This window comes from Octodon degus, unplaced genomic scaffold (assembly GCF_000260255.1).
Source record: "Octodon degus isolate 3935 unplaced genomic scaffold, OctDeg1.0 scaffold00119, whole genome shotgun sequence".
Taxonomy (NCBI): Eukaryota; Metazoa; Chordata; class Mammalia; order Rodentia; family Octodontidae; genus Octodon; species Octodon degus.
In genome coordinates, this window is record NW_004524695.1 from 128,194 (window position 1) to 148,719 (window position 20,526).

Genomic DNA, 20,526 nt, shown 5'->3' on the forward strand with positions numbered 1-20,526 from the left:
AGCCCTTATTCCACAGTTAATACTTCCTACTTTTTATTACTGTGCTCCTGAGGAGAATAGTCTCTAATAACCTACAGTTGTGTCTACTTTTTAACACTTGGTTTTGTGAACCATGGTTATTATGTTTATCCCATGAATTTCCCCAGTCTTCTCTACCAGATCAATAGATCAGCATGCCAATGTTAAGTTCAGTGTGTTCTTATTGCTTCATCATTATTTAAAATTACCTTTCTCAATAAATGACATATTACACAATTTTTCTTCTAAAACTTCTCTCATCCATCGGTTCTAAGCCACTGACTGTTCTTCTCTTTTGATAAATATTTTTTCTTAGATTCCAATCTTATCCAGATCCTTTTCTGCACATTTATTGAAATTTGGTTGTATCAAAATACTCTCACCTCAGATTTTGTTTCTTCCTTTGTTTTGCTAAAAGAATTCTCATACTATAATTGCTATTTAAAGGAGACAGTTTAAAAGCTCTTCTGCACATTTACACACTTTTGCTAAACTGAGAGAGTTGAAAGTACTACAGTACCTCTTCTGAGTGCTCGATTCTCATATTCAAATTCACAACCAGCGACCTCCCACTGTGGCTTTGCCGTCATAGCTCATCTCTTCTTTCCATTATCTTCATTTCACTGTTACCTATATCAAAGAAGGCACAACTTTTCTTTCATCTACTATCCAATCAAATATCAAATTTTTTATGGGTTTATTATGTCTTGTAATTATGAATTTTGTTACATTAATGGATTACTGGAAATTATTGTCCCTGGAAATAGTTCCCACATTAGCTTTATGTAACTCCAAGCTAACATTCATAACGTTGCTAGGATGATCAGTGGTGCAGATCACATCTTGTAAGATTCTTATTTTTGCTTTTAACTCTGTTAATTCTTATTATAGAATAATGTCCAAAACCTCAGGATGGTGAGCAACTTGTTCTTCAGTATGTTCCCTGATCACCTTCCCTGCATTCCCTCAGTGGATCTCCTCCAACACCACATCTAACCCCACATGTAATAAAACACAGCTACTAAGATTACTCTCAGAACCAATCACATTGTATCATACTGCTGCTTTGGATTTTCTCTTTCTTTCTTTCTTTCTTTCTTTCTTTCTTTCTTTCTTTCTTTCTTTCTTTCTTTCTTCTTTTTTCTCTTTCTTTCTTTCTTTCTTTCTTTCTTTCTTTCTTTCTTTCTTTCTTTCTTTCTCTCTTCTTCCTTTTTTTTTTTGGTCATACATTTTCTTTGGCCTGAACTTTCTCCCAGTAGTCTCTCTCCTTGTTTCCTTGGCACATATTTAGTCAGCACTTGAAACAGATTGCTTATTCTCATTTAAAATTATTCTGCATTTGTTAATCCAAGTGAAATTGATCCATCCTTGGAACCTCGGTTTCATTCATAAAGATCTTTTAAAATTCATTTAATCATATCACACTCAGTTATTTGCACTTATTCCACAGTCTATTAACCTATTGTTAATTTCAGTGTATGGAATTATACATTTGAGGAGTTGTAGCTGTGAAAATTGATGTAAGCTATGACACGTTAGCAGTACTACTTAAATATCAAATGAATTCTATAAAATTTGGAGAAGTTTCACTTACCAGAATTTGTCTTAGTAGGAAAAAAAATGTATCAGTTGATTTTTGAAATTGAGCATCTCTCTCTTTAAAATCTAGTGATGAAAATTCTAGGCAAAGAAAGAAGTAATATTTTTATACGAGATTAAACAGTAGCATAGACCCAGGGACACTTTAAATTCTCATTAAGCCCATGATAACTAAAATGAAGGAAACACTTTCCAGGCCCGAGGGAATGACCTTTACTGTGAAGTTGATGGTTCAGGTAAACATCGTAAGTTCAAAGCACAGGGCATTATTGAATTATCCCTCCAGGAATTACACAAGTGGAAAATAATTAATTACTGCATTGTCTTGGTCTAACTACATCTTATACTTCTATGTATTCATAAGTAGAGAAAACAAATGTTGTTCATGGTTTATTTACCAGAATACTCATAGATTTCTATAGCAAAATTTTTCATTTATTAATTTGTCATCTCTAAAATCATGCAAGTTTGTATAGAGCTCATGTAATCTTCATCCAAAAACCATTCTTTTCTGAAACAACTCAGAAGTTTATATCAAGCCTCCATTTTAACAATCCCTGAGAAGCATCTTTCATTCAAGAGAAACGAATGCAGTTTTTAAATACTTAAGAGTGTTTGAAAGACATGTCTATTGTTATCATGACCCTTAACCTGAAATTTAACTTCTTAATAATGAAAGGAATTTGAAATTTAAAGGTCATCTGAACATGTTAAAGTATAAAGATAGTCAGTTTAGCTTTATAGTTTTAAGCTTTAAGTTTTTAATCCAATTCGAGTTGATACTTCTAAGTGCTGAGAGATAAAGGTCGAGTTTTGCAGATCATTGTATTAAGCAATGTAAGCCTGGTACAGAAAGGCAAACCCTTTGTGGTTGCCACTCATCTGTGGATTCTAAAAAAAATCTGATCTCATGAATGTTGAGTGTAGAACTGTGGTTGCCAGGAGCTAGGGATAGTGTGTAAGGAGAGGCCCATGGATGCATACTAAGCTAAAATTACATAGGACTGAGAAGTGCTGGTGTGGTGCTGCATATCAGGGTGGCTGTAGGTAAGCACTATGTACTGCGTATTTCAAAAGCTAGAGGAAAGGACGTTTAATGTTTTACCATAAAGAAATGATACATTTTCAAAGTGGTAAATATATTTAAATTGATTTAAATATTACAAAATACATACACATATCAAAACATAACATGGTACCTCATTAGTATGTACAACTTTCATGTTTTTCTGTATCAGTAATTTTTTAAAAATAAAATAAATGTAAAATTAGGGCTAAGGATATAGCTTAGTAGCAAAATGCCATCTCAGTACGTAGGAAACTGTAGGTTAAGTCTCCCCAACCATAATGAAAAAAATCAGTTGGCTGTAAATGCAGGTATTTATTTCTGGGTTCTTTATGCTAATGGCCTTTTTGCTTTGTTGTTGTTGCTGTTTTGGAGTGTGTGTGTGTGTGTGTGTGTGTGTGAAGTACAAATGGCCAGAAAATATGTAAAAAAATGCTCTGTACCTTTAGCCATTAGGGAAATGCAAATTAAAACAATGCTAAGAGTCCATCCTATAGGAAGAAGAATGGTGGTCATCAAGAAACCAAAACATAACGAATGCCAGTGAGGCTTTGGTTAGAAAGGAACCCTTACGCACTGCAAGTGGGAATGCAAACTAATGCAACCATTACAGAAGTGAGTTTGAAGATTCCTCAAAGAGCTAAACTTAGAAATTCCATATGACCCAGCTACCTCCTTCTAGGTGTCTCCCCCGAAGACCTCAAGACATCATACTACAGCAATACATGCATATCACTGTTTATAGCAGCACAATTTGTAATGGTTAAATCCTGAAAACAGCTTGTATCAATAGATAATTAGATAAAGTGTGATAAGCACATGGTGATGCACACCTATAATCTCAGTTCTTGGGAGGCTGAGGCAAGAGGATCACTGTAAATTCAAGGCCAGCCTGGACTACATAGCAAGACCGTGTTTCAAAAGAGAAAATGTGGTGTCTATACATGATGGAATATTACTCAGCTATAAAGAAGGCTAAGTTCAAGATACTTTTAGGAATTGAAGGCACCTGGAAGATATCATGGTCAGTGAAATAAGCCAGTCCAACACACTTAAGTAGCATACGGTGTCTCTCATTCGAGTAAAGCAAAGTACAAACCAAGGGAATACTAAAGGAATAGAAAGAGACAAGGGGCGGATTTTTTATGAATAGGAACGGGCTCAAATAATCAAGGTTGAGGGGGAAGGGAAAGGGAAATAAGTAAAATTAAATATGTCCTTTATAGGAATCTAATAATATCGAGGAATTTAAACATATACCATAAACAGGAGCTAAGATTAATAATATCAATAAAAATGAAAATGAAGATTAGAGGAGGAGAGAAGGAGGACAGAAAAAGGGAAGGTCATCAGAAAAAGACACAAGTTGTGTTACATACATGTAATCCCCTCAACATGACTGTACATGGTATGTACTATAAATGTGTACTAATAAAATAATCACAGTTCTTCAAATCCCCCAACAATATGGGGCTAATGATGCCCTTGTAACTCCCCTGGTTTGCCTTTGCAGTTTCCAAAAGTAAGAGACACTGTGTAGTCCCATGGATGAGTAATTGGCTAATATGGACCCTGAAGAATTAAGTTAGGCTGCGACCAAAATCATTTTTGGAGATTCTGCTTCAAGGTTGCCAGGATGCCAGGGTAGAAAAACCAGCAGTTACAACATTATATGAGATAGATTGCAATGTGGGCACAGAATTACAGACTGAGAAAATTAGAAGATTACAGACTGAGAAGATTACAGACTGAGAAAAAATCACTTTAGTTCATATTATGACCAAAATGCAGAGGACTAGTTGGCACAAGATCTGCTCTAGATTTCAGACATTGACCAAGTGAATGGTTCTTGACTCTAGTTGTTGGGACACAAAAAGATAACTTACCAGCATGGTCCACCAGAGCAAAGAGGTTTCTTATAGAGATCTCTTCTAGGTCCTAATCTCAGTCCAGGAAGTTTATATTTGTAATCCCCAGGGAAAGTTATTAGAATTCAAGTGAGTTAATCCCAATCTACCACCTCCAGCACAAGCCATTGCATAAATAAAAACACAATTATATATACAAAATGGTGGGGAGCCATAGGGGTCCTAAATCCAGGTAGGATGATAGCTAACCAGAACAAAAACCTTGACCCAGGGCTGAACCCAGGTTTTGTTAATTCATGATAACGGGAGTGGCTTGGGAATGAGTGACAGTGAGAGTGGTGGGAAGTGAGTGCCATAAGCTGGGCTAAGGAGGATACCTACAGTCACCTTTGCAGTATGCAGAGAGAATGATGTGCAGAAAGGATAAGCTGAAAAACACAATTCAAGGTGGTATCTAATGTTTGGGGGTTGATGTGTCAGCTCTGATGTGTAATCTTTTATGCCCTGGGAAGTCATAGCCTCTTATCGCAAGGCTCAGTCTCAGCCAATAGCGTGGAATATGGCTGTCCCTTCTGCTGGGCTCACACATGCTTCTTGGGGGCTACAAGGCAGGGCCACAGTGACCTGTGCCTTGCTTCAAAGCCTACACATCCGCACCTCAGCTGAACTGATTTGCATCGCCAATTGCAGGGATGCGAGGAGAAGTCCCAGCCAGCTCTGTACAAATCAATACATGTAAATAGGGCCAACTTTAGCCAAAGCTGCACTTCTTTCCAGGAGAGTCGTCCAGGTGGTCTTCACAGCTTCTCTTTGGAGAACACATCCTGCTCCCTAGTGATGTCGTGGGAATTATAGAGGTCCATGTGTTGTAGTCAGGAAGTGGCGCATAAGACTTTGAAATCCAAGGCAGGTGTAGGTTTTGGTGTCATAGAATCACCACCCAGTGCAGGGATCAAAGTGAGTCTGCTAAAGAGGTGACCCAGGTGTGAAATTGAAGGGCAGAATTGGAGACTGTGACAGAGAGGCTGAAATGGGGCAAAAATTCCTCCAGAATCTCTGTATGCCAAACAAGACTGAGTAAACAGCACCCTCCTGTGTTTCCCAGGAGAGTAGAGGACTAACTTTAGAATAGATGCTTCATTCTAAGAAGTGAAAGTGTTGCTAATAATGAAGCTGAAAATACAATAGTCACTTTGAAATAGAACTTTCTAATGGGGGAATATGTTGAAGGTAAGAAAAAGCCTGTTCTTCTATGAATAGAACATTGAGGTGATTATGTGAAAGTACTGAAACTACTAGAAGTCAGACTAGAGAGTAATTTGAAATATTCCACTGCACTGAGTAGTCAAGATAATTTTTATAACAAAAACCCAGAGCTGGCCATGTTGTTGGCACACTTGTAATCTCAGCATTCTAAGAAACTGTGGCAGGAAGATCACAAGTTCAAGCCCAACCTGGTCAAGTTACTGATTTAGGAAGATCCTATCTCAAAATAATTAGTAAAAAGAGCTAATGATATATCTCAATATAAAAACCTTGAGTGAAATGTCCTAAAAAGCACCTCTAAGTTGTCAGCATCTCCCCCAACAGTGAAGCTCTGTTGCTAGCACCACTTCTTTTTCAACTGTGTCCAGCAGTCTCATCCTGAAACCTTGGCTTCTTCCACCCTTCCCATGGGCCTGGCCCTTTATAGCACACTCTATACTCTGTCTGCATCCCCTCCACACCCTGAGGCTTGTCTGAGTACCCTTTGAGCTTCAGGATCTCATCCCTGGGATCTACATTAAGGACACAAGGGATCAGATCAGTACCTGGGGAAAACCCTCAGTGGTGACCCAAGCTGTGTCTCTAATAGGTCATGTCCTAGGAATTCGGCTTGCCAGCTTGATCTCCACTGGGAAGCAGCCTCTCCTCTGTAGAAAGGTAAAACCCTGACAGCAGCTTCCATCACCCGGCCCTGGCCCTATCATGCACTCTGAGGGGCCCTGAGTGAGGATCCATCCTGAACAGCTTCCCCGAGCCCTGCTTTCTATGGGGGAGACCCTGTTAGATACAAACTCATGCCAGCCACCAAGCTGACCTCTGGCTCTGAAGTGCAGCAGAAGGTTAGAAGGCTGGGCATCCTCAGCGCTCAGGATTTTCACGTATGTGTTCTGGGAGGAGCCGCCTGAGCTCATTGCCAGCTCCTTGAGGGATTCTCTGGGAGTACCCAGGGAACAGGCTCTAAGACCCGGGGGAGAATGCAGGGGCACTGAGCAGAGCTGCATGTGCCAGGGGCAGTCCACAGGAGTAGGTGATTCAGGGACCCTTATGTCACAGTAGGGGACATAGTGCCAGGCAAACCTGGCTTAAATCAACCTATTTGCTGCTGCCAGCCCCAGAATTTCAAACAAGGCACCTGCTCCTGCCTCTAGAAGGGACTGCCCAAGTCCCAGAGCCCTGAGAGGTTTCTATAGCTTCTGTGAGGGATCTGGGGGCCCTGAAAACATGTTTTTCTTTTATTTATTACTACTGTTTTTGTTGTTAGGGGACAATTGAACCTGGTCAATCACACTGTATTACATCTCCAGCTCTTTCTTTCTTTCTTTTTCCTTTCTTTCTTTCTTTCTTTCTTTCTTTCTTTCTTTCTTTCTTTTTTTTTTTTTGCTTTTGTTTTTGAAAGAGAGTGTCATTTAATCACTAAATTGCTCAGGCTGAGCATGAATTTGCAGCCTTCCTCCCTCAGCTTCCCAGAGAGTTCTTGCCCTGAGTTATGTGCCCCAAAGCACCATAAACTCTCCATTTTGGAATTTTTGCTTTCAGTGGTTGCCCCATTTTTGTTCCTGTCTTCCAAAATGACACTCCAATCCCTTCTCTGCAGCCCTGCCCACCTCAGCCTGTTGACAGCAAGGGGCTTGCATAGCAGCAAACAAGACCACCCAAATAAAAGGCATAGTAAAAATAGAAATGCAAATGAATAGAAAGGAAAACATATAAATGCATAATAGATACATTTTTAGCTTCTTTGTCCATTAGGGATATGCAAATCAAAACAGCACTGAGATTCCACATTACTTTGCTTTTTTTCTTTAAATTTTATTTATTTGTGTGTGTGTGTGGGGCAGCTCAGCCCACCAGGGGGCGGGGCTGGCTGGCATGTGGTGCTGGGGGATTGAACTGCGGTCCCTGTGCTTTGCTAAGCTTGTTCTAAGTAGGTGCTTTAGACCACTGAGCCATCTTACCAGCCCCTCCACATTAGTTTGGAGAGAAGGGCTATAATAAAAAACTCAAGCTGGCACTATTTAAGAACTTTGGAGGACTCTGGGTGGCCTGTGGGACTCTGATAAGCTCTCACCCTTAGCCCCCAGTGTGCAGGCATGGAGCTTGTTCTGGTGACAGTCCAACATTTTAAGAACTTAAAAGGAATCTGAGTGCCCTACAGGACTGTGGAGCACTGAAATCTGTGGGCCCAGCATACACAGGCTTAGAGCTTTCCTGGCACGTAGGCCATCTATTTATGAAATTAAGAGGACTCTGGGTGGCCCACAGGACTCTGGTGAGCTATATCCCTTGGCTCCTAGTGCACAGAAGTGGACCTTGTGCTGATGCTGGTCCATTGGTTTAAAAACTTAAGAGGATTCTGCATGGCCCATGGGATCCTGATGAATATGTACCAAACCCACACAGAAGCTTTTTTGAATGTCAGCAAGTTGCCCCGACTAGTAGAGACAGCTTTGGTGAGGCCTACCCTGCTCTCCACTGTAGTGGGAACATTGCTAACCCACACCTCACTATCTCCCACCACCATTAAGTCTGGGTGATTATTGGGAACTTCAGAATGCCAAAAGGTAGCAGCAAAAGGCAATCTCACTTCTCTAGCCCACCCAGAACAAATCCAGGAGATAAAGACATACAAGAACTTGGAAATCACACATCTGGAATATCTGAAATGATAGCAAATTAAGTAAAGAAACAAGTCCATCAGGCTATAGAATAATTAAGAGCAGAAATAATCTCTCAGATCAAAAAACAAATGACAACAATCATGAAAGAATTGCTCAACACAGCTAATGAAGACATATGTAAAAAATAAGAGGAGAATAGAAAAATGATGGAAACACTGGATGAACAATACAGGAAAGAATTAGAATGCATGAGCCAGATTCAGAAAGATATCCAGGAAACTAAGAATTCCATTGAAAGCTGGCAAAACTACTCGAATGAAACTGAAGATAGACTTTCAAACCTTGAAGACAGCAGTGCAGCTAATGATCTTTGTAGTGGTTGATACATTGTGTCAACTTGGCTGGATGACTTCCAGCAGGGTTCTGGCCAGTGGGGGTCCCACCCTGGGGCACAGTTGGTCCTGCCCCAGAGTGACTCAGCACAAAGAGACCATATAAAGGGGCTGAGGAAGGCGTCCATGTTCTACTTCATCAGAGGAACTTCAGTCTTCGCATTTGGCTTGGACTTCATCACCTGGCTTGCAGTGAAGACTCTTTGGCCTCTGGCTTGGATCCTTCACCTTCTGTCCATCGCAGACTCTTCAGCGTCCATCGCAGACTCTTCAGTCTTCCGTCACAGACCCATTAGCTGAAAAATAGAGACTTACACCGAGCACTGCAGTGAGCTTCAGACCTGGGGACTCAATTTTTCAGTCTGAGGTGTGCAGATGCCTCTAACCGAGGCACACAGAACTTCAAACAGCCATACTTGCGATAAATCTACACCTAGATACATATAATCAAGATCTTAGAAATTCAGCAAAAGAACAGCATATTAAAAGATGCTAGAGAGAAGAAACACATTATTTAAAATGGAAAACCTATACTAATCACAACAGGTTTCTCAACACAAACTATCAAATCAAGAAGAAATGTGAGTGAAGTATTTCAGGTCCTGAAAGAAAATAACTTCCAACCCAGACTGATGTAACCTGTAAAACTATCTCTCAAATTCAGTGGTGAGATAAGATACTTCTATGATAAAGAACAACTGAAGAAACTGACCACCAAACCAAGCCTACAAAGAGTACTAACAGATATTCTAGAAAGAGACAGAAACAACCACAGCTTTAAGAACAACAGAAAGAAACCACAAAACAGAACAAATAATTAAAAAGAGGGAAAAGTAGGGAACGTATAGCAAGAAAATAACATGACAAACATAAGCCAATACATATCAGTTATAACCATCAGTATAAATGGCCTCAATTCACTAATAAAAAGAAACAGACTAGCAGAGTGGATTAAGAAACAAAATCCAACAATATGCTGTATATAAGAAACACATTTTACTCAAAAGGAAATTCAAAGACTGAAAGTCAAAGGATGAAAAGTAATCCTCCATAACACAGGAAATCAGAAAAAAGCAGGGGTAGCTATCCTGGTTGTTGACAATGTCAACTTCAAACCAAAACTCATTCAAAGAGATAAAGAAGGTCACTGTATACTTGTTGAGGGAAAACTGCAAGTGAAGAGACATTTATAAATATATATGTACCTAATATAAGAGCACCCACCTATATAAGACACATTTTTTTATTTTTTATTTATTTTTTAAAATTTTTATTTATTTATTTAATTTTTTTTTTGTGCATGTGTGTGTGTGTGTGTGTGTGTGTGTGTGTGTGTGTGGCCAGCTCAGCCCACCAGGGGGCGGGGCTGGCTGGCATGTGGTGCTGGGGGTTGAACCCCGGTCCTTGTGCTTTGCTAAGCTTGTTCTAAGTAGGTGCTTTAGACCACTGAGCCATCTCACCAGCCCCATAAGACACATTTTAAGAGACATGAAAAATTAAATGAGCAATAATACAATTGTAATGGGGGACTTTAACAGCCACTGTTGCAAAGACATAGATCAACTATGCAAAAAATTGGGAAAGAAATAACAGAACTAAACCAAACCTCTGAAGAAACTGACTTAGGATACCTTTACAGAGTGTTTCACCCAGCAATAACACAATACACATTCTTCTCAGCTGCACATGGGACACTCTCCAAAATAGACCATATACTAACACATAGAGCACTTTTAAGTAAATGCAAAGGAATTGAAATTCTCCCATGTATACTATCAGACTACAGTGCAATGAAACTGGAAATTATTGACAAAAGAAACAACAAACACCATAAACACATGGAAATTAAATAAAAACCTTGTAAACAACCAGTGAGACACAGAACAAATCAAAAATTATTTGCAATCAAATGAAAATATAGATACAACTTACCAAAACCTGTGGACTACAATGAAAGCTGTCTTTTTGTTTTTTGTTTTTTTTTTGGTGGAACTGAGGATTGAACTCAGATCCTTGCATTTGCCATTCAAGTGCTTATCCTACTGAGCCATCTCCCCAGCCCCAATGAAAGCTGTCTTAAAAGGAAAATTTGGTGGTAAATTTGCAAATTAGGAAAGCAGAACAAGCACAAGTAAACAATATTATGCTCCACCTTAAGCACCTAGAAAAGGAAGAGCAAGTCAAGCCCAAAACCCAATGAAGGCAGGATATCATAAAGATTAGAGCAGAAATAAATGCAATGAAGACAAAGAAAATAATTTAAAAAAAGAATCAGAGTTTGTTTTTTGCAAGAATAAATAAAACTGATAAAGCCATGGCGAATCTAATAAAAAATAAACAAATAAAAGAAAAACCCAAATTCATGCACTAAAGAATAAAAACGATGAAATCACTACAGATCCTAGAGAAATTCAGAAGATCATCAATACCTACTTTCAAGATATTGAATTACTACTTTCAGTATCAATGCTGGAAAACACAGAGGAAATGGACAGTTTCCTAGATACATATGAAATACCAAAGCTGAGTCAGGAAGATATACAAACTCTGAATAATCCACTAACAGGAAACAAAATTGAAAATGTAATAAAAATCCCACTAACATAGAAAAACTCAGGTCCTGATGGATTCCCAGCTGAATTGTACAGGAAATTTAGAAAAGATTTAATATAAACTTTTCTCAAACTCTTCAATAAAATTGAAAGGGAAGCAATTCTCCCAAACTCATTCCTGGAGGCAAGTATTACTGTGATTCCAAAACCAGCTAAGATCCAACTAAAAAAGAGAACTACAGGCCACCCTCTCTACTAAATATAGATGGAAAAATCCTCAATAAAATACAAGAAAACAGCAGCAAATCATTAAAGAGATTATACACCATGACCAAATGGGTTTCATCCCAGGAATGCAGGGATGGTTTTCACATGCAAATCTGTAAATGTAATATGCTACATCAAAAAAGCCAAGAACAAAAAACACATGATCATCTCAATAGATACAGAAAAATCTTTTGACAAAGTCCAACACTCATTCATGATAAAAACCTTACAGAGAATAGGATTAGAGGGTCTATATCTCAAGCTGATAAAAGCCATCTATGACAAACCAGCAGCCAACATCATACTAAATGGGCAAAAGCTGAAAGCTTTCACTTCAAAATCAGGATCAAGACAAGGATGTGTACTGTCTCCACTCTATTAAGTATAGTTCTGGACACATTATCCAGAGCAATTAGACAAGAGATAAAGATAAAAGAAATGATTGGAAAAGAATAAGTGAAATTATCATTATTTGCAGACAACATGATATTCTACATAAAGAACTCCAAAAACTCCACTAAGAGTCTTTTAGATTTAATCATTAAATTCAGTAACAACAGTACACAAAATCAAAACTCAAAAATCAGTAGTAATTTTATACACAATGAACATACTGAGAGAGAAAATAGGGAAACCACACCTTTTACAATAAAATCCAACAAAATGAAATACTTAGGAATCAATCTCACAAAAGACATAAAACATCTATACAGTGAAAATTATGGTACTCTGAGAAAAGAGATTGAAGAGGATTTGAGAAAATGGAAAGATATTCCATGCTCTTGGATAGGAAGAACCAACATTGTAAAAATGGCCATACTCCCAAAATTGGTATGGCCCTACTCCCAGATTTAATATGATCCCCATTAAAATACCATTAGTATACCTCACAATGCTAGAGAAAATTATGCTCAAATTCATTTGGAACCAGAAGATACCCAGAATATCAAAAGCAATCCTGGGAAACAAAGACAAAGCAGGAGGAATCAAAATCCTGAACCTGAAATAATACTATAAAGCTACTGTGATAAAATCAACAACATTCTTATCTTTGATAAAGGGGCCAGACATGCTCACTGGAAAAAAGATAGCCTCTTTAATAAATGGTGCTGGAAAAACTGGACATGCTGAAGGCTAAAATTAGACTCATGTCCATCACCATGCATGAAACTACAGTTGAAATGGATCAAAGACTTAAATATTAAAACAAAACCACTAAATCTTCTGAAGAAAAATGTAGGTACAAATCTTAAAGACATAGGGGTAGGTAGAGAGTTCAGGAACAAAAACCAAATTGCACAGGAAATACTTCAAGGAATGAACAACTGATCTCATCTTTTTGAACAGTTTCTGCACTTCAGAGGAGATCTCCAACAGAGTAAAAAGAAAACCAACACACTGGGAAAAAATGAGAGCTGACTGTCCCTCCAACAAAGGTCTTCTATCTAGAACATATAAAGAATTTTTAAAAACTCAAGTACCCCTAAATTAAAAAACTCAATCCAATAATGGGTATCTGAGATTAATATACACTTTGCAGATGAAGTACAAATGGCAAGTAAATATATGAAACAATGTTCAACATCATTGGTTATTCTGGAAATGCAAATTAAAACAACACTGAGATTCCATCTCACCCCAGAAAGAATGGCTAACATCAAGAAGTTAGCCAGTAACAAATGTTGGAGAGACTGTGGGGAAAAAGGAATCTTTTCCACTGTTAGTGGGAGTGCAGACTGGTACAACCAGTATGGAAATCAGTGTGGAGATTCCTTCAAAAGCTAGAATTAGAAATCCCATTCAAGCCAGCTATTTCCCTCCTGGGTATTTTTCTAGAAAACATCATTCCACAGTGATATATGTGCATCCATGTTTATAGCAGCTCAATTTGTCAGCGGTAAATCCTGGAAATGACCATCAACTGTGGTATTTCTGCACAATGGAGTTATAAAACAGGATAAATTCCAGGCTTTTGTCTGTAAATGGATGCAACCAGAGGCCATACTCTTAAGTAAAATAAATCAGATCCACATGTAGAAAAATTGTATTGTTTCCTTAGTGTGAGAACCTGAAAGAAAAAGTAGAACTTGAAGGATACAATAGATACTGAATAAATGGAATGAATTTATTTAAAAGGAAGGAGTAACTGAGTTGAGGAGGTCAGGAGAGTGAGCAGGGAAAAGAGATATATGTCTGTATGTAGGAAGGATGGTTTGGAGAACTCTACCGTAGATTTCTGTTGGTCTATGGAAGGGAGGAGATAATGTTCAATTTGTTTTGTCTCCCTTTTTCTTTTCTTTCTTTCTTCTTTCTTTCTTTCTTTCTTTCTTTGAACTTAGGCCCTTGCGCTTGCCAGGGAAGCGCTTATTCCACTGAGCCATCTCCCCGGCTCCCTTGTCTCCTTTTTTCAACTGTCCTTTTTCTTTCTTAATTTCTTATATATTTCTTTCTTTCTTTTTTTTCTTCCAATTTTGCATGCATATATCTGCTAATACAAATAACTCGTTGGAAGACAACAGTATGCATTACAGTGAATACTGTGAAATTCATATTATTTTGTAAAATTCTGTATCACTTGTAATTTTTCTGTTTTAATACTATTTTGCACTCTTTTAAAAATGAAAAAAAAATTTAAATAATAAAGAACACAAAAAATACCAATGTTGTCCAGTTGTCCAGTTTTTGGGAAAACCCTTCTATTACTGATTGTAGTATTAAGAAGGTATACTACTATAATCACTATGGAAATCAGTATAGTGATTTGTCAAAAAATTAAAAATAAAAATTCCATTTGACCCAGTTATACCTCCTCTGGGCATCTCTTTTTGGATTAGCTTTAATTAAGACAGATTTGTGACTATATCTGATAATGTAATTTACAAATCTTTTTTTTTTTTTTAATGTGTTTGGTACAGGGTCTTGCTACACAGCTCGGACTCATAGTGATCCTCCTGTTTTTAGCTTCCCTAGCGCTGGGATTACAGGCCTGCACCACCAAGCCCGATTTCAGTGGTTGGCATGGCACGCTCATGGGCGGGGCTACTGGGGCATGTGGTGCTGGGTTCCCAGTCCCTGAACTTACATAAACATGTGCTTAGTCTGCTGAGTTATCTCTCTGGCCATGATGTAGAATGTTTTGGAACTTGGTCACCTTACAGTTTGGAAAAGTTCGAAGAATTGAGCTGGAAGCTTTAGAACATTATGGGCAAGAGTTGATGCATAATTCTAGTCAGAGCTCCAAGGAAGAGAATGATGAAAAAATCAAGACAACAAAAGGTCAGGCTCAAAAAACTTCAGTTGGGAAGGACTGCACTAGTAATTGGGCTACAGGATTTGTGTGTTATTTCTGATTAATAACTACTCATAGGTATAGTCTTTCCAGAAGTAGAGCTAGAATCTGGAGTATTCTTTTTTTTTTTTTTTTTTTTTTTGAATCTGGAGTATTCTGAGGGCTCTGAATTCTGTCCATTTCCCATGCCTCATGCCTCAGCTTTGCAGGTATTACATACTGTGTCATTTATGAATCAGTAAATTCCTGGAAAGGAAAATCATTATAAAATGGCCAGCCACTTTAAAAGCCTTCTGTGGGAGGGCCTCCTCTCAGGTCATTGTGGAATCTTTGTGATGACTTCAAAAAGTTTTGCTTGCATGTTACATAACTTAATTCTTCTAACTGTGAAAATTGTTCTGATACTACTTAGTCTAAAATAGGCAGAAATTCATTTTAATTTAATTTTCATTTTTAATTTCATAAAAGATTTATACAAGTCCAAACTATAAAATAAATTATACTGAAATATACATAACTTTTATCTCTGTTCCCTCTTACGCTTCTGCCCTACACTATATATAACAATATTTATTAGTTTTTGTTAGTCTTTTGTTTTTTTATTTTCTGCATGCAAACACATGTGTAGAATTTTCTTTTCTGGAGCTAGGGTTATAACGCAGCATTAAAGTGCTTGCTTAGCATGGCACAAGTTTCTAGATTCAATTGCAAACTTCATCAAAGATTTTTTGACCTTTCTTACATCAGGGATGTTATACTGCGTGTCTCCGTTACTCTTCTCTTGTTGCTGCCACAAATACCCAACACCCCAAATGAAGAAAGGCAAGGTTTACTTAGCTCACAGATACTGGATATTTCAGTCCTTACTTGACTGGCTCCAAGGCAGAGCGGCACAGAGCAGAGGGCAGCAGTTCATGCCCTCGGCAAAGACCAAGATGAGCCAAGGGAGGAGCAGAAGCAACAGTGGCGACAGAGAGGAAGTCTGTCTCTTAAATTGCATTCATGCTGTCCACCCCAGACTGGGGGAAGTACTCACACCCACAATCCCAGCAGTACTAAGACCCATAATCCCTATGAATCATGAGTTAATCTCAAACTGTAGAAGTCCCTATCTAATGACTGCATGAGGCTTTTGGGGGGACAACTAAACACAAACCACAACACTGTGTACACTGTTTATACCTTGCATGAACATTATATTCTTTTCTTTGAAGCCCTAAGGGCCAAGGATATAGCTCAGTGGCACAGTGCTTGCCTGGCATTCACAAGGTCCTGAATTTGATTCTCAGTACTAAAAAAAGTAAAGCCTTAGGGACTGAACCTAGGTATGCTCTACTACTGAACTATATCCCTAGCACATTTTATTTTATATTTTATTTTTTTTAAGTAGAAACAGTGTTACTTTATTAAAATACTGAGTTTATTTCACATGTATATTTGTCTCCCTCCCATCTCCATGTCTGGCCACCACTACTACTAAGTCTTATCATAACATTCCATACATACTTAAAACCAAGTAAAGGGTGGAGTTACATCTTTAAAAACTGAACAGGCATTTCAGACAACACATTCTTGGCAATGGGACCTGGACAACATTTATCAAACAGGTAGGGAAAGTTCTCACTTTGCATTATAAAAAGGATAGCCAGATAGCAACTGTTACAGAAATGAAAGACGACGGAAAACTTTAACAAACTGTTTAAACTGTTTTCTTAAAGAGACTTCCTCCACTGCCAGAGATCTTGAATAGCCTCCTGGTCAGTCATCCGGAAACAATTCTTCACATAATTGATGAATTTGGCTTCCACTTTGGGAAGAGAAACACCTTTTTCTATACTTGCTTGCATTTTTGCTTTAATGTCTTCTACAGAACTAGGTCTTTTCAGTGCTTTAGAACTCTTTTCCTGTTTCTTGAAGGATTCCTGCCCTTTCGATCTTGGCGTTGATGGTTTTGAGTCTTTTCCATTCTGGTTTGATTTTTGTACATTTTTGGCTGGAGTATCTCATATTGATTTCTTTACTGGAGCTTTCTCTTCAGTTTCTTCATCATCATCATCATCATCATTATCATCATCATCATCATCATCGTCCTCATCGTCCTCATCAGCAGTGAGTTTTACTTTCTTCTGTGGAATCTTGCTGCCACCTCCAGGGGCAGATACTTTCCAGATATACTTGGGAGTTTTACATCTTCTTCCTCTTCCTCTTCCGACTCTGCATCTTCTTCCACAGCTACTAAATGCTGTCCGCTAATATGCACAGGCCCTGAACCACACTTCAACCTTAAGACAACAGGTGGTGTAATTTCAAAGCCCCCAAGGTAAACCTGTTATGGGTCACTCAGAATAGGAACCAGATCAGCCAGGTTGGAATTTGGAAAGCCATTTATTACTGAGCTCAGGGCCCCCCAGTCTGCTCTCACGCAGGAGAGGACAGAAAGGCAGCGGCCCAGGAAGCAGGAAGGGGTTTTATACCCTGGAACCACATTGAGTTTGATAAGCAAATTCATTGAATGACAACATTTAGTTTGGTAAACAAATTCATTGTCTGACACAAATAATGCTTTTTAGAGTGATTGGCACCACAACTCAAACTACATTTTTGGGGCTTTTGTTTCAGTTTCTGGTTAATTTGCACCTGAGTACCTGCAGGCAGCCTTGCATAGCCCGGGTTACAAGAAGTTAAAGCCCATCTAATTTTCTTTTGAAGTCATCTCTGTAAGCTAACTTTGGTAACAGGAATTGGTGAGGGTTACAGGAATTTTATCTTAGCAAAGAGCAAGAAACAGCCACTAGTTACTAAACAACTTAGAACAGTGGTGAGTATACATTTACAACAGAAAGCACAAGATTTACATTTATAATCTAAAACGTGAGCTGACTCATTACAAAACCGTCAGCTGTACAGACATTTTCAAAATTGCCAGTGTTACTTTACTTGGACTGCCTTCATAATTCATAGCCTCTGACTCAACAATGTGCAATTCATCCTTTGCACCAGCCCCTAAACTGACAGTTCTTAATGACAACTGGTGCTCATTTTCATCGTTATCCACCTTAAAGTGGTAATCTTTGTCGGCCTTTAGTTCACAACCGAAGAGATAATTCTGGGGCCTCAGGGGGCTCATGTCCATATCCATCGAATCTTCCATGGAGTGGTGGCGCGCACTTAGGTGGGAGAGAACGTGGACAGAAGTGAATGACTACTGCTCCACAGAACAGATGCACAGGACGGAATCACCCCAGGGGATTTATTTTATATTTTACATCTTATTATTTTTATAAATTTTGAAACAAGATCTATATTAAGTTGCCCAGAGAAGATTCAAAGTTGAGCTTCTGTAGTTTTTGATTGTCTTTTTGTTTGGGGGGGTACCAGGGATTTAATTCAGGACCCTGTGCTTGCCAAGAAGGCTCTTAGGCCACTGAATTATCTCCCCAGTCTCCCTGACTCTTGAAACTACAGGTTACACCACCACACCCAGCTTCAGTATTATATTATTAGAATTACTCTGACATAGAAGGTACAAATATTTTATTTTCATTTGACAGATGCATAGTGCTCCCTTGTGTGGACATAGTATCATAGTTTACTCAATAAGAGGAGAGAGAGAGAGAGAGAGAGAGAGAGAGAGAGAGAGAGAGAGAGAGAGACCGGGAGACTGGGGAGATGGCTCAGTGGAACAAGCACTTCCCCGGCAAGTGCAAGGGCCTTAAATTCCCAGTTCCAAAAGAAGGGGGGGTTGGGAGAGAGATCTTAGACTTTGTTATGGTTTGTGTCTAGGTGTCCCTCCAAAGCCTCATGCAGTCTTGGGGTGGCTTCTGGAGTTTGTGATTGATTACTGTGGGTGTGGTTGCTGCACCTGCCCTTGGGCAGGTAATTTGCATTACAATGTAAGGTGGGAAGAGAAGCCAGCTGTTTGAGTTGCTGCTACCCCTCCCTCGCTCTTTGCCACCACCATGAAAGGTTGCCTTCTGCTATGTGCCACTCTGCCTTGGAGCCAGCTGAGTTTGGACTGAAACCTCCAGTAACTGTGAGCTAAATAAACCTTTCCTTCCTTCATTTTGAGTGTCGAGTATTTGTCCCAGCAATGAGTAAAAAGTAACTAAGACAGACTTGTTATTACTGAAAGCTTTAGACAGGTACAGAACTGGGAGGGAACGTAAAATAAGCTTCCACGTACTCATCATCTTTGTAGCAATTATCAGTTCATGACTGAATAGTATTTCATTTACACCCCCTCTTTTTTTTTCTCCTTTCATTAACCATTATATTGTGGAGAAATAATATAGTTTCATGAGTGTATTACTCTGAATAATAAGAAAAAAAAATAAGAAGTTGGGATTATAGCCCAGCGATAGCACATTTTGCTCGGATATGTGAAGCTTAGGATTTGATCCCCAGTACAAGATAAAAGTTAGATGAACATTTAAAAAGAGTTTCTTTGCAGCGCAGGTGAGACCCTCTTCTACCCCCTTGCAATGCCCCCCACCACTCCGCAGCACCTTCCCCACCCCACCCGCAGAGTAGGAATTTCTGCTGCATATCAGGAACCCCCAGATCCAGTCCTAGTCCAGGCTCAGTGAGTGTGTGGGAGAGCTGCCTCTCTCCCCCACTCCATCTAGTCCCATCCAGACTCAGCTCAAGCCTGGCATACAGGCCTGGGGTGAGACCCTTCAGCTGCAATCCCTGCAGAGAGTGTACGGGACAGAACCACCCAGCTAGTGCAGGAGCAGAACATCTTGCCAGAGAAGCACAACAGGTTCACCCCCAAGGGCAGCAAAAGGAAGAAACTGAGCACAGCAGCCAAACCTAAGCCAGGTACAGCTGGATAAATCCAAACTTTGTAGTTCTACACCTGAACTTCAGTATGTGCTAAGGTTATAACTGCAACAAAGATCTACAACAAAGGTCAGAAGACAGAGCTACACAAAATGATGAGAAGGAGCAAAATGCAATCTCAGACCCCCAAACCCACCCATAACAAGTGCAGAGGGCACTAACACAGAACAAATTGGGAATCACACAGCTGAAAGCAATGAATCAACAGCTTCTGAAATAAACAGCTGCAGAAAGGTATAGAGGAACTCAGATTGGAAATGAAAAAAAGAAATCCCTGAATTAATAACATCTGCAGTAAAGAATCAAATGCAGAAACATGTGGAGGAAACCCAATGCCCACCCAGAACAAGTGCAGAGGACACTAGCTCAGCTCAAATGTATGAATTAATAGAGTCGATAGTAAATAAGCAACAGCAGAAAGTCATAGAGGAACTCAGAATGGAATTATTTTCTGAAATAAAAAAAGAATTCTCATAACTCATAGCATTTGAAGTAAAGAATCAACTACAAAAACATAGGGAAAAAACCCAATCTGAAAAAATCACTGCAGTAAAAGAATTCATAACTGCTTCTAAAGAAGACATTGATAAAAAAAAATAGAGGACATTAAAAAATGACAGATTTCTTGAATGAGCAATACAGAAAAGAAATAGATCGCATGATGCAGAGTCAAAGAGATATAGAGGAAATTAAAATCTCAATCACAAGCTTGCAAAACCGTTTAAGTGAAAGTGAAGACAGAGTTTCAG

At 38.9% G+C, this 20,526-nt stretch overlaps 1 pseudogene; it reads right to left on the reverse strand.

Moving 5' to 3' along the window:
* Positions 1-16,547: 16,547 nt before the first annotated feature.
* LOC101569916 lies at positions 16,548-18,128 on the reverse strand (annotated as a pseudogene).
* Between the last annotated feature and the right edge of the window lie 2,398 nt (positions 18,129-20,526).